Source organism: Bemisia tabaci, chromosome 1 (genome assembly GCF_918797505.1).
Source record: "Bemisia tabaci chromosome 1, PGI_BMITA_v3".
Taxonomy (NCBI): Eukaryota; Metazoa; Arthropoda; class Insecta; order Hemiptera; family Aleyrodidae; genus Bemisia; species Bemisia tabaci.
Window position 1 is genome coordinate 40,796,995 of NC_092793.1, and position 12,801 is coordinate 40,809,795.

Here is a 12,801-nt window from a genome sequence, read left to right on the forward strand (position 1 = left end):
GAAATATTTCACGTGAAATTTCAAGATTTTATTTTTCATGAAAAATTGCAACCCTGGGTGCCACCAACCACCTGCCCCGTTCAAGTCTTGACATTAAGTAAAACTTTTCATTTTATTCCATTTGTCAAAATATTATTCATGAACCTCATCCTATAATAAATTTAATAACACCGCAAGTTGCTTTGCTTTAAGAAGGACTTTTTGGCGCTTAACTTTACTGTAATTAGCCTTGTGGCTTACATTTTTTTTTTTTTTTTTACATATTTTCTTGAAAATTTATCATTCTTAATCTTACTGAAAGTGGTCGAAAAGTGTCCTGAAATGTAATATTTCTTGATAAGTCGTAATACTGAAAGTTCTAAGCATTCATCTATAAGGATTTTTTTCTCTTACCGTTCTTCAATTCTAAGTTTTGAGGGTTTTTTCCCCGCCAACTGCTACGACATTATTGTTAACCACCTAAACATTTTTAAATATATTTAGATGACATTTTCTGACACTTTCATAAGAAGGACATCACCTTCTGACAAATCATGGCTCCGTTAAAGGAAAGTTACATTAAAAGTAAGTGTACATCTCTGATCTCTTCGGCATCTTCAAGTAGGGTAAAAATACTATGTTTTTAGCCAAAAATCGAAATGTGTTGGTCGAGCTCCTCGAAAAATATATCGACTTTTCGGTTTTTTTTCTCAAAAAAATCACGAAATCGAAGAGATTTCAATTTTTTACAGGGACAAATCTTATCGTAAACTGAAATCCAAATATACCATTAAAAAGCTCTTGCTCTCAGCTTTCTAACGGTCTATAGATTTTGTAATTTGGAGCAACTGGCCGCCTATAAACGGAATTTTACTGCAATCATTTCAAGGTGATTCCAAGTGATCTAGGGACAGCTCGTATCCGCGCAGAGAGCACCACTAGTCGTTTTTCTGAAGCGACCAGTAAATCGTCTATTACTTCAAATTCCCTGCGAAGATTTCCAAAATCGGATCCATAACTAATAGCTAATTTTTTGTATTATTTTTTGATGTATTTTTCATCGAGATTGGTTCAGTTTACGAGGTGAAAGTACGGTAACAGATTTTGAGGTGAGGAAAAGCCATAGAGTACAACAGAGTCGCAAAGTAGGTACTGGAGCGCCGATGAAGCCAATCCATTAACAGGCGTTTCCGAGCCGCGTGTGCTCCGAAAATTGTGAACCATTTGTGAACCCAACGGCATTTTGTAACACGGCGGCTTATGGAGAAATCAAGAATTGCTTGTGTTTTTTAGGTATTTTATGATTCAATCAGCATTAATTTTTGCAAATTTTGCTATTTAAAGGTAGTCAAAGCCATAATGAATCCATTGATGTATATTACTCCTGGATAATATTCATATTGGGATTTAATTTCTGACTTATACCAAGTGTGAACCAACCGGCATTTCTTATCACGGCGGCTTACGGGAAAAGCAACGACTGCCTGTGTTTTTTCGACATTTTTTAATTCCATCGATATTAATTTGTGCAAATTTTGCTATAATTAGATAGTCAAAGCCATAATGAATCCATTGATGTATATTACTCCTGGATAATATTCATACAGGGATTTAATTTCTGACTTATACCAAGTGTGAACCAACCGGAATTTTTTAACACGGTGGCTTATGGAGAAATCAAGGACTGCTTGTATTTTTTCGACTTTTTTAAGTTCCATCGGTATTAATTTGTACAAATTTTGCTTTAAATAGATATCCAAAGCCATAATGAATCCATTAATGTATGTTACTCCTGGATAATATTCATATATGGACTCAATTTCAGACTTATTACCGGCCTACTTGGCTGGTTCAATGTGTGTGGACCTAGCCGACGAACGGAGCCGAGTCGGGAGTGGGGAGGTGGCGGTGGGGAGCGCTGAGCGCGAGTCTCTGCGTATGCGTCGTCGCTAGTCGCCGCACACTAGTCTCCGGAGAACTGGACAAAACAGCCTCGAAAAGTGACTTCAACGGCGATCCAGTACTTTGCGACTCTATTGTACTCTATGGGAAAAGCGGCCGTGAGAAGAGAAAAGTGACCGCCATGATTGTTGTTGTTTTGTTTACCTAACTTTAGGTTATGTCTTCTGTTTATCTGCACAATATACAATACTAGGGGGCTACGCCCCCTGGCCGCTACGCGGCCCAACCCCCTGAAGGCGCTCCGCGCCATCAATGGGCCGCTTCGCGGCCCTATTTTTACCCTCCTATCAGTGTTAGTTTTATTTTTACCCTAAAAAATTACGATATAAGGTATACTTTAATTTTAAACTTTACTTAAAATTACATTGAAATTAAAAGGACGCGTTTTGGAATGACTGCCTGATGAAATATTGCAGTAAAACAATGAAAAATGGTAAAGTCAAGTAATAATTTAGATTACATGAGTCGGGGATCGAACCCACACCAAGTTCACTGAGGACGCATTCGACATCTTAGACGACTCAGCCACCTCTCGACTTGAAGCCACAGTTGCGAATCTTGTGTAGATAAGTGTAGAGCTGATGCGCAGGCTACACAGCTACTGCGCAACCTCCTCGACCACTGCGCATCCTCCCGCGCATAGCGGTAGCAGTACCGGAGCATTCTGTAAACTCTCTCACTTTTATAACGTGATTTTAAAAAAAACCTGGGTCCTTTTTCCAAAATCTGATTAAAGCGGGCTCATCTAGGGCCAATTACCTGTCGATTTACGCAAAAAGCATGGAAATCGGCCCGGCAGAACGCTCAAACGAACTATGACAAAAAGTATAAATTTACATTGTTTAAATGGGAGAATTCGCAACTTTACCACGTAATATAAAAAAACCTGGGCCATGTTTTGAAAATCTGAAAAGAGTTGGCTTATCTAAAGACAATTGCCCGTCGATAGCCGCAAAAATCATGAAAATCGGCCCGGTAGAACGCTGGAACTAAGCGTTACCAGTTTCGCAAAATTAGGAGGTCTTGGAGCTTATAGTATAGGTACAATGTTCAAATTGTTTATCTGATAAAGACTCAACCGCCTTTACGTATAAGGAATAGAATTTCCCGGTTTTTTCTTGCTTGTTATTCTGATGCCATCATTGTGGAAAAATCGCGTGTGGAACTTGTGTTTAACAAGATTTTGGGACGGATTCGAGTGCACTGGACCTGCTCACCGCACTGTAACTTAGGTAAGTTCTTACACTCTATTTACTTCTTCAAACGCAACCCCTATTATTCTAGTAGGCGCAAATACTTTAGAGGAACAAGCAAAATATACGGAGACTGGGGTGAACACTATATTTGCGCCAACAATTCTCATTAGTTGGTAAATGAAAGCGCTGTATGTTCCGAGTATGTTTATACACTCTCAGAGACGAACCAAAGACCCTCTATCTTGAATCATGAATTAAAACCAATGAGCAAAGACAGCTAGATTTCCGACCCCACACCTCAAAAGGCTGAAATCTTTTGACAAGGATTCCAGCGAAGCAATAGCGCGACACTGACTATGTTGTAAGGGTATGGTGGCTGACACAAAAATTCAAAGGGGAAGTTTTATGCATTTTTAAAAAATATATGTGTGTTCAGTGAATTTTTCCTGTTGCTTACCTAACTTTCAGTATCTCTGGAATATTAAGTCAATTGTAATTGGACTGCGTTAAACAGAAAGAAACCAAGCCACATCAGCTATTGCCAAATTTAATCGGGCAATTTAAATTTTTACATGAAAACGGTTGTGCGGATTTTTGTGCAAATTTCAGTGGATTTTCTCCAGAGTATGAAGCTAATTCCTTGAAAATTTCAAAGGAATCCACACAAACGTCCTCACGTAAAAAACTAAATGGCCCGGTTAACTTTGGCAATAGCAGATGTGGCTTGGTTCCTTTCTGTTTAAAGCGGTCCAATTGAAGTATGCTCTGACCGAACTTTGATTTGGTTCATTGAATGAGAGGATGGACACGATAATAGAAATTACTTTAACGGTAAGTAATTTTAGAAAGGAAATGAATGCTTGAACAGGTAAGAGGTACCTTCAATTTCTGGATAATATGAGCTTTGCAGTTGAGGGAGGGAGTGAGGGACGATCGAGTAGATTATTAAGAGTGCCTATTTAGGTACTTGGCTTATTTTACAGAAATTTTCTATACAAAGTTCTGCTCTGAAAAACCATCCTTTGCCATTCATTTCATCAGGAATGCATGTTTCTTTTCCAGGAGGTGTCCAAGTGTCAAGTCAAAGGATCATACTGATGCAGCATTAATTTTAGTGAATCCTGTAACTCTCTACTGGGATTCTCTGTAAGGACATTGCCAGAACCGGACGTTTAACTCAATGAACACCAATTCTTGTGATCTGATCCAACCAGAGTGGGCATCAGTGACCTTTGGACCTTCGGAGATAGAGGGTGCTCTCCAGAAAAGGTAAGGGATTTTGCAAAATATCTACGCGATATTTTTGTATTCTGCAAAATTTTATCAACATTTTTTCTGTGAAATCAAAGAATGTAAAAGATCTCTCCTTGAAGCTGTAGGTGTTCCCCACTACCCCAGGTGGGTGCCTTCCCTTGCTCACTGACCCTCCTTGATGCAAGTGCACTGCGACCCCCTACCTCCCTCAGAAAGAAAATTCATAATTCGCCTCATGCCAACTCTGAAATTGGTGAACTTTCTCCAAGGAGGTAAGGAAAGAAAAAATTAGCTAATCAGTGAATCCACGTTCATTAATCACAGAGACTATATGAGTAGCTCAGATCTAGAGGGTCGTAACATACTGTTTTGAGAAATTTAGCTAAGTACACGGGTCCATTCAAAATAAGTTCAAGAAGAGTTCTGTACGGTAGAAATTGTTTGTGCACCTCCAAATGCAATGTGCTTAAACCTCCGCTCATGCTTTATTAATTTTTTAATGAATACATGAACCAACAGTTTTCCTTAAAATATTCTGTATAATTTCTAACACAATCGTAAATATTTTCATAACAATTTGAATTATATATTTTCGTCAGTTTATTTTTCAGAAGAACAAAAAATATAATTGAAGGCTTTTGAAACGGTTCAATGGAAGGATATTTTTCGGCCTTAGCCATTGCACTCTGTTCTCTATTGTCCTTTTCTACCAAGAATTCTCATGAGAGGCGAAGAATCAGTGAATTATTGTTGGGAATCCCCTCCCTTCTCCTGGGAGGTTCCTGTGATTTTCATTCCCTTCTTCCCCTGTAACTTCCGGATGTGGCAATCAAATCGGATTGTCTTGTTGGCTACCTTCCATGTCTTTGTGCTCGTCAAATGCTACTTAACAATAATCATTTTCTAAACTGTTTAGTTTTTAATTTTGATGAAATACTCTTTAAATTTAATCGCTAAAACTCAAACGTTACATGTAGGTATCCTAAAGGGTTAGAAATCATCATAGTATTTGAAGTTAGAATTAATAAGTTATAGGTAGAATGGTCTGGCAGCGTCTCTCTTAATGTGTGTAAATTTTTTCTCATTATTTTAATAAATTTTTTATTTCCTTTCTTAGATAAGTTTTGCTGGTTTTCATTCATTCACACTTTTAAAGATTTTGGTAAGCTTTATTGAAAACAACTATGGACCTCTGCAGTGGCAGGGCGTGCTTTGCGATATATCCATTGATCGACCCTTTAAACCTATGGGAATGGATCAATAAACAGGGTGTTAGCAACGAATACTTTAATAAGCGATTCATTACCATAGCTTCAAATCTGGAGATATCGGTAACCGATCATTCACGCCTCGCCACTGGACCTCTGAGAATAAACAGGATAAAACCATCCAGTTTTGCGCAACTTAAAAAAGTTATATATTTTCTGAGTTCCATTCTTACAGTAACCTGTTTGCTGCGATCATCTAGTTAAACTTGAGCTTTTCTCTAGAATAATTGGAAACGATTTGACAAACGTTTTTCCTCATGAGAAAAATTAAAAGCAAGAAAAATATGAATCCTAGATGGAATGAAATTTCTTTTGTTTGCAGGGATCATATGAATTTAAAAATAAAAAATGTAAATGATTAAAAATAGTTAAAAGTACTAATTTTGAAATTAAAACGTCATTACTTTCTCAAGGTTTTTTTTTTTTTATCAATTTCAAAAATGTAAATGTATGCATAAAATTTTCCTGTCAAGTCCAGAGCAAGGAGGGGGAAGTCTAGAATATGTTGGAACGTTAATATGCATTGTAGGTATGTTTTTCTTCGAGGGTTTCCTTGTATTGTTAAACCAAGTAGCCTGGAACTTATAGGTGTAGGAAATTTCTTGCTTTGATCCACAATCTTCCCTGTGAGAGGAGGAAGTGAGGAAAATGCTCCCTTTTGCTTCTAGAATGTGAAGTACATCTCTGCCGTGCTAAGGAAAAACGTCCTATGAACATTCGAGAGTTACCAGATTTCCTCCTACAAAATGTTTATTTTGGAGGAAAGATATGAATATTCTCCCTTGAAATTTTCAGGGGCTTTAGGTTAAATTGTGAACAAAATTATCCGAAAAATTGGAAGGAAGATATTCATAAGTTTACCAGGAAATTTGTATTTTATCAAAGGAAATTTGGCAACGCCTGAAGGTCCATACAGCATTTATCCTTAGCACGGCAGACCTCATCTCAAGCTTCTTATCTTCAGAATCCGTCAACTGAAATGTTAAAAGTATGTATGTTACTTTAATTGAACGTCTGAGAACCCTTATACTTAACTTCCAAAAGAAAATTTAAGAAATTCAAGATCAGAAAGTTTGAAGCATAAAAGAGGATAAAACATTTAATGAGATTTAAAAGGAATCTAATCTGAAGCAGTTTCTAAGGTATAATTTTAATTCAAATTTTCACAGACAGGTTTTATTCAGGTCTCTTGAATTGATTTATTGACCTATGATTTTGTAAAATAGAATTTATGCAAGCCAACATCTGAAGGATAGAAATTCAAAACTTTATAGCGTTTTTGTTGTTACTATGCTTGTGCAGCTGTTCCTCTCATTCAACAGAAATTTGGTAACCTAAACGTAGCAGTTCTGTAGGGAAAATTGCCCATTACTAAGTTGACGAAACGAAGGTATTTTGAAATCTTTAAACGGAACCGGCAGGGAGAGATCGATCAAATTTAATTTGAGATTGGACCAATAACAGAACTTGTCTTGAACTAGTGACCTGCGTGATTCAAATAGTTATCGAGACAAAATTTAGTGGAAGTGAATTTACGATTGATAGTGAGGAGTAAGTACACTTAGCGACATGAATTATTTTAAGTTAAGTCAATACTGAAAAAAGTAAAATTAAATACTTACTTCGGTATTTTCAATTCTGATTGAATTTTGATGTCTTGTGATTTCTTACCTCCAGTGGCTGCTTAGCATGCTTTTTAAAAGTTATGGTTTTGATGAGTGAAAGTAATGCCAGCAGGCCTTTCCAAAATCAAGTTCTTCTCATTGAGAGGACACGAACTGACCTTTGGAAAGACCCCAAAACACTCTTGATCACATGATGTTGAGGACAGAACAGGACAGACCAATGTGTTCTTCTGAGCTTTATCATACCTAATACTAATTTCACATTGCTAGGTCAGTGGATCATCCCAACACTACACTCCTATCTCTTATGGCAAGAAACATGAATTCTGTCACAGAGCTGTCTCCACTTTTCCTTTCGCGACACCTGTGATCACTAAGTGTCATCACACATACACAAAAAATCCACTCCTGTCATTTCAATCTGCAATTATAAGGTCTTTCAGTTAGAATGGTAGATCAGCAGCCTGATTTTTTACATTTATGTCGGCACGACAAGAATCGGAAATCCATATATTACGCAGCGCAGATGGGGCAATATCTTGTCTTATCTTGCTGACATAGCCAGTTAAAGTTTCAACAATCGGGCTACTTGAGTAAGTTAGTTGTCAGGCATTCAACATGGGAAGGAGGATTTTCCATCCTCGTTCTTACAATTACTATCAAGGTCTAATGGATGGAATAATTCTTCCACACTCTATAGGTTGGCCAACTATTTGGACGTTCTACGACCATTATGAGGAAGATCACAGTCGGGATGGAAGTTTGAAGCAGGCACTCTATGAAACATTCAGAGGCTTGTAAAGGCATCTACGAAAGATAGAATTGGGGAGGAGAAAGAGGGTTGAATCAAAGACTGCGTAACTTTTTTGTTAGGTTTTCAGTGCTGTAACGAAACCATTGGCGAAGTATCATCGATACACCTGAATTCGAAACAACAAGGTAGTGGGAGGCTGTATTACCTGACATCACAATTTTGTAATGGTTCACTGCTTTTGCAGTGTCAAACATCCAATGTAAAAAATATTGTTATGTATCTACATCAAGGAGCAAAGGAACTGTTCATTGCTAACCTCTAAACTTGTATGGAAACAAACATGAAACAAATAATGAATTTATATAATTTATGGTATTAGCACAAATCTGGTTCAAACTTGTCGCGAAAACGATAGTTGACACATTTTACGACACATCTTACACGAATGAATATTTTCACTATTGCATTTCTAATACGATAGTCAGCAATCTAATTATTCGCAGAGTGAGAACTGAGAACTCAGAAAACGAAATCAAAACAATCAGGGGATTCACGGGGCAACCCAAAAGTAGGAATTGGGCAACCGCAACGGCAACCATGCAGCATGCAGCTGACATCGGCATATCGCTATCTCTCTCTTACTCATTACGATACCCTATGTAAAATCCGTTCCCGTACTTTCGGGTATATTTTTGCAATAATTCTTGACAAATTTGGTATCATTGTGCTCAGAATTTATGCGGCTACACGTTATGGATCGATTTCCTTCATAAAAATCAAAGTGGCGACGACAATTCCTTCCTGAAGACTCACTCACGTAGCAGCGCTACGTGGTGGCGGTTGCCTTCCCTAGATCACTTGGAATCACCTTAAGGAATTTTCCGCCAACTCAGATGACCGGTTCCTTTGAATGTATCTCTGCTATTTTTGAAATTAGGAAATAAAATATGTACACCGTAATAAAGACCACACTCTCAGCTTTCTATTGGTAGGTATACAGGGTGTCTACAAGATTTTCAAAATGAAATTCCCTGACAATTCCAGGTTTTCCATGACGAAAATGACAAAATTCCCTGACTTTTTGGGTTTAGCCATACGATGAACTAGTTAGAAAATATTAAAAGAAAACTATCCTTGGGAATGACCCCGTAAAGTCATATTCTGAATCACCATGGTATTGGAAGGAGTTGAGTAATACTTTTGAAAGGAACGAGATTCTAAATACTCGAAATAAAGCTAATTCCAAAATGGTATACTCAGACTAAAATTCACCTTCAAAATTTAATTTTTAAGCTCTACTACGCTCTCTTTGTGACATATTGCTCCGTATACTTTTGAAAATTCAAACTATAGTTCACCCTGGTGGTTTCATAAATATTGGCATATTACTTAGTGCTCTGAAAATACAAGTCTCTATTTCTTAAAATATATAACAAGAGTTGTAAATGTGCCTAACTCAGGTAGATTTTGCTATAATCAAGAGGAAATACGAGTCTCTTCTCGAATTTAGATAAATTTGCTTGATTCAGGATTTTTTTTTTTTTTTTTTTTTTTTAAAAGGTCAATTAATTCTATGGATTCCAGAGCCTATTATTGGTATTGAATTTGTCTTGTACTCAACAAGCGTTGGCTTGTTAGAATGTAATCCACCAATAATATTTCTACAAGGTGGATGCACCAGTTGTGAACATGTTGATTTAAGAACCAGAAAAATTTTATGCAAAATGCAGTTGACATTAAATATTTCTTTACTCAGTTAAAGAAAAACTAAAATTCTAGCACTTTCATTAAATTTCCTAACTTATTGAAAAAATTGATTAACCATCTGCTCATAACTGGCGCACTTAGTTTCCTATTATTATTTAGGTACTGTAATTTTCTGCTGTTAGCAAGTTAACTTCATTCAAGTCTATTTAGTCTAGAGTACCTATATTAGGAGAGAATATGGCCACTGGAGTTACCACCTCTGATTGGCTCAGCCATCTTAGGCTGAATGGAGCCCTTAGGACCCAAAAATGGCGGACGCCATAAAGTTAATGTAATGCAAAATGATTCAAAATGTAGTTGTCTTTGCTTATCGTAATGAGAACTTTACCCAAATGCACTATTGCGACTTTTTTACATATTTTTAAGGCTAATCGGGTGCAATTTTTGAGAAAAATGATCTTAGATGTAGTAAGGTTGGCAGCAAGTGCGGTTGGTGATAACCGTCAAAAGTTGGGAATGACCCCCCTCCCATCCTCAAAAACCAAAACAAAGCACCGCCATTTTTGGGTCCTAAGCCTCTCCATGGGACCCAGTGGCCATACTCTCTCAATATAGGTACTCTAATTTAGTCTATCTTGCCATTTGGCATGAATTAAGTAGATAAATTAAATAGGGCAGATCGATTCGATCTTTGAAGTTAGCGAAGACACATTAGTGAACCTAGCGGCCGTGTTGCAAACTGGTTGAACAGAGCAGTTTACATTATCAGCCACGCGAGCGCGCTACTCGGCCAATTCGGCAGTGACGAGCTAAAATAGCCGCGAAATGTTCGAATTGCGAAAATTCCCCGACTTTCACCGGTTTTCGATCGAATTCCCTGACTTTTCCCGGTTTTCCAGACAGTGATCAAATTCCCTGATTTTTCCCGGTTTTCCAGACCTGCAGACACCCTGGTATAATAATTTTTGAATTTTGAGCAACTTAACGCCGGCACATAGGACTTTTCCGAAACCATGTCCAAAAACGCAGAAATCCGGGTGGCTCCAGTCAAAGTCAATTTCTCGCCGCCCAAATGCACCAAAATCAAAAACCAACATGTCGTTAGAAAGCTGAAATTGTCAGCTTTCGAATGGTACCTTGGTTTTATGTAGCGTTAAAAAATCTTGATTAAAAAATACGAATCTATGTCGGAGAAGAAACCTTTGTATTTTGGCAACTCTTTTTTGTGGGGAGGCATCTCTTAATTTTTCCCCCGTCATCTTGGGGGAGAGTTTGGTCACTCTGAACCTACCCTAAGAGACCTGTGTCTCACATGACACATTATGAATCACACCTGTCTCAGTGAAAATTCATGGTTGCCAAATTTGGCCATTTATCATAGATGCTCCAAAGAACCTCGCCAAAAAGGGGTGTTTTATAGCCCCTTTTTGGATAACCATGTTAGTCAACCCGACAAGGCTCAAATGAAAGCTTATGGTAAGGCAAACTTCCTAATTTGCAACCATGAATTTTCACTGAGACAGGTGTGATTCATAATGTGTCATATGAGACACAGGTCTCTCAGGGTAGGTTCAGAGTGACCAAACTCTCCCCCAAAATGACGGGGGAAAAATTAAGAGATGCCTCCCCACAAAAAAGAGTTGCCAAATTACCAAAATTAAAATATTGATCTGCGGTTTGCGCCAAAGTGGAGATGTTGCATGAGTGAGGAATTTGCGATTTGACTATTGATTCTTATGTAGAAGTTCGCGAGAACACGATGATGCCACTGGTTTTCACTGAAATCAACTCCCAAGCTCAAAAAAAGCTCTCAAGCTGAGGCCAAAATGGAGGGGATATCCCATGCTATCCTGAGAGTCCACATCTACATCAAGACAAACTCTCCATGCGAAGATAGGGAGCAAGTACATTGACAGGGTTGCCGCTTTATTTGGGAACTCTAAAACTGAAAACACGGCAACCCTGCTAAAGCATTAGCTCCCTATTTTCACATGGAGAGTTTGTCTTGATGTAGATGTGGACTCTCAGGATATCGTGGGATATCCCCTCCATTTTGGCCTCAACTTGAGAGCTTTTTTGGAGCTTGGGAGTTGATTTCAGTGAAAACCAGTGGGATCATCGTGTTTCTCGCGAACTTCTACATAAGAGTCAATAGTCAAATCACAAATTCCTCACACATGCAACATCTCCATTCTGAGTTTTCAATGTTCTTTCCAATGAAGTATCACAATATAGGGGTTAACATTTGAAAAAAAAGAAGTAGCCCCCCCCCCCCCCCCAATGAGCAAGGGGCAAAAATTTTGAACGAATGGTTGGAGTGATACAGTGCGTTTTACACGTTAGACCGTGGGCCGGCAAGGGGTAACCCTCCCCCCCCCCCCCCCCGTGGGAATTTTGAAGATGGTGATTTTCTTGAAGCTCTCAACTAGTAGAATAAGATTTTCCTTGTCTACGCGAATTTTATCGTGATGGGGGGGGAGTAGGCCCCCCTAAACCCCCCAAAATTGCTCAGAATTCCGACTTTTCCGCGAATTTTCCCACTTTTACCCGAAAAGGCTTGATTTTAGGGCAAAACTCCACATAACCATTCTGAAAGCTCGTAAAATTCTGGTCTAGAAAAGTTTTAAGTGACTTTGACCAGGACCCGCGGTCCCCCAAAATGGGGCGGCTTAAAATGTCAAAATATCTCAAAATTCCGCGAAAATGACCGTTTCGCCGCGATTTCTCGCCAATAACGCGAAGAAGGTTGGTATTATCGTAAAGTCGTTTACCCTTATAATAACAGAGCATTAATTTTTCATTCTAAGGGCGGCCTAACCCCTCGTGGGGGGGGAGGGGGGCCCCCCACCAGTACCCACCCTATAAAAACCGTCAAGATTGGCCGCTTCCTTGAAGTAGGTAGCGTTATGCGCAAAAATGGGCGGCAAAATGAAAACAAGTAGCGTTTGTTCTGAGAGGACATCAATATGGATTCTTGTGGGAGGTGACAGGGGGGAAGGAGATACATCCTCCTCCCTCCCCCTCCCCCCCCCAAAAAATAATCACGAAAAACGTTA

General features: G+C 38.5%; 1 long non-coding RNA gene across 1 annotated transcript; it reads left to right on the top strand.

Annotated features, from left to right (window-relative positions):
• The first annotated feature begins 294 nt into the window (after window positions 1–294).
• Window positions 295–11,960, top strand: LOC140226046 (uncharacterized). Its single transcript, XR_011900866.1, has 3 exons — window positions 295–3,173; window positions 4,200–4,406; window positions 4,991–11,960. It is a non-coding gene; the product is annotated as an uncharacterized lncRNA (long non-coding RNA).
• The last annotated feature ends 841 nt before the right edge of the window (window positions 11,961–12,801 follow it).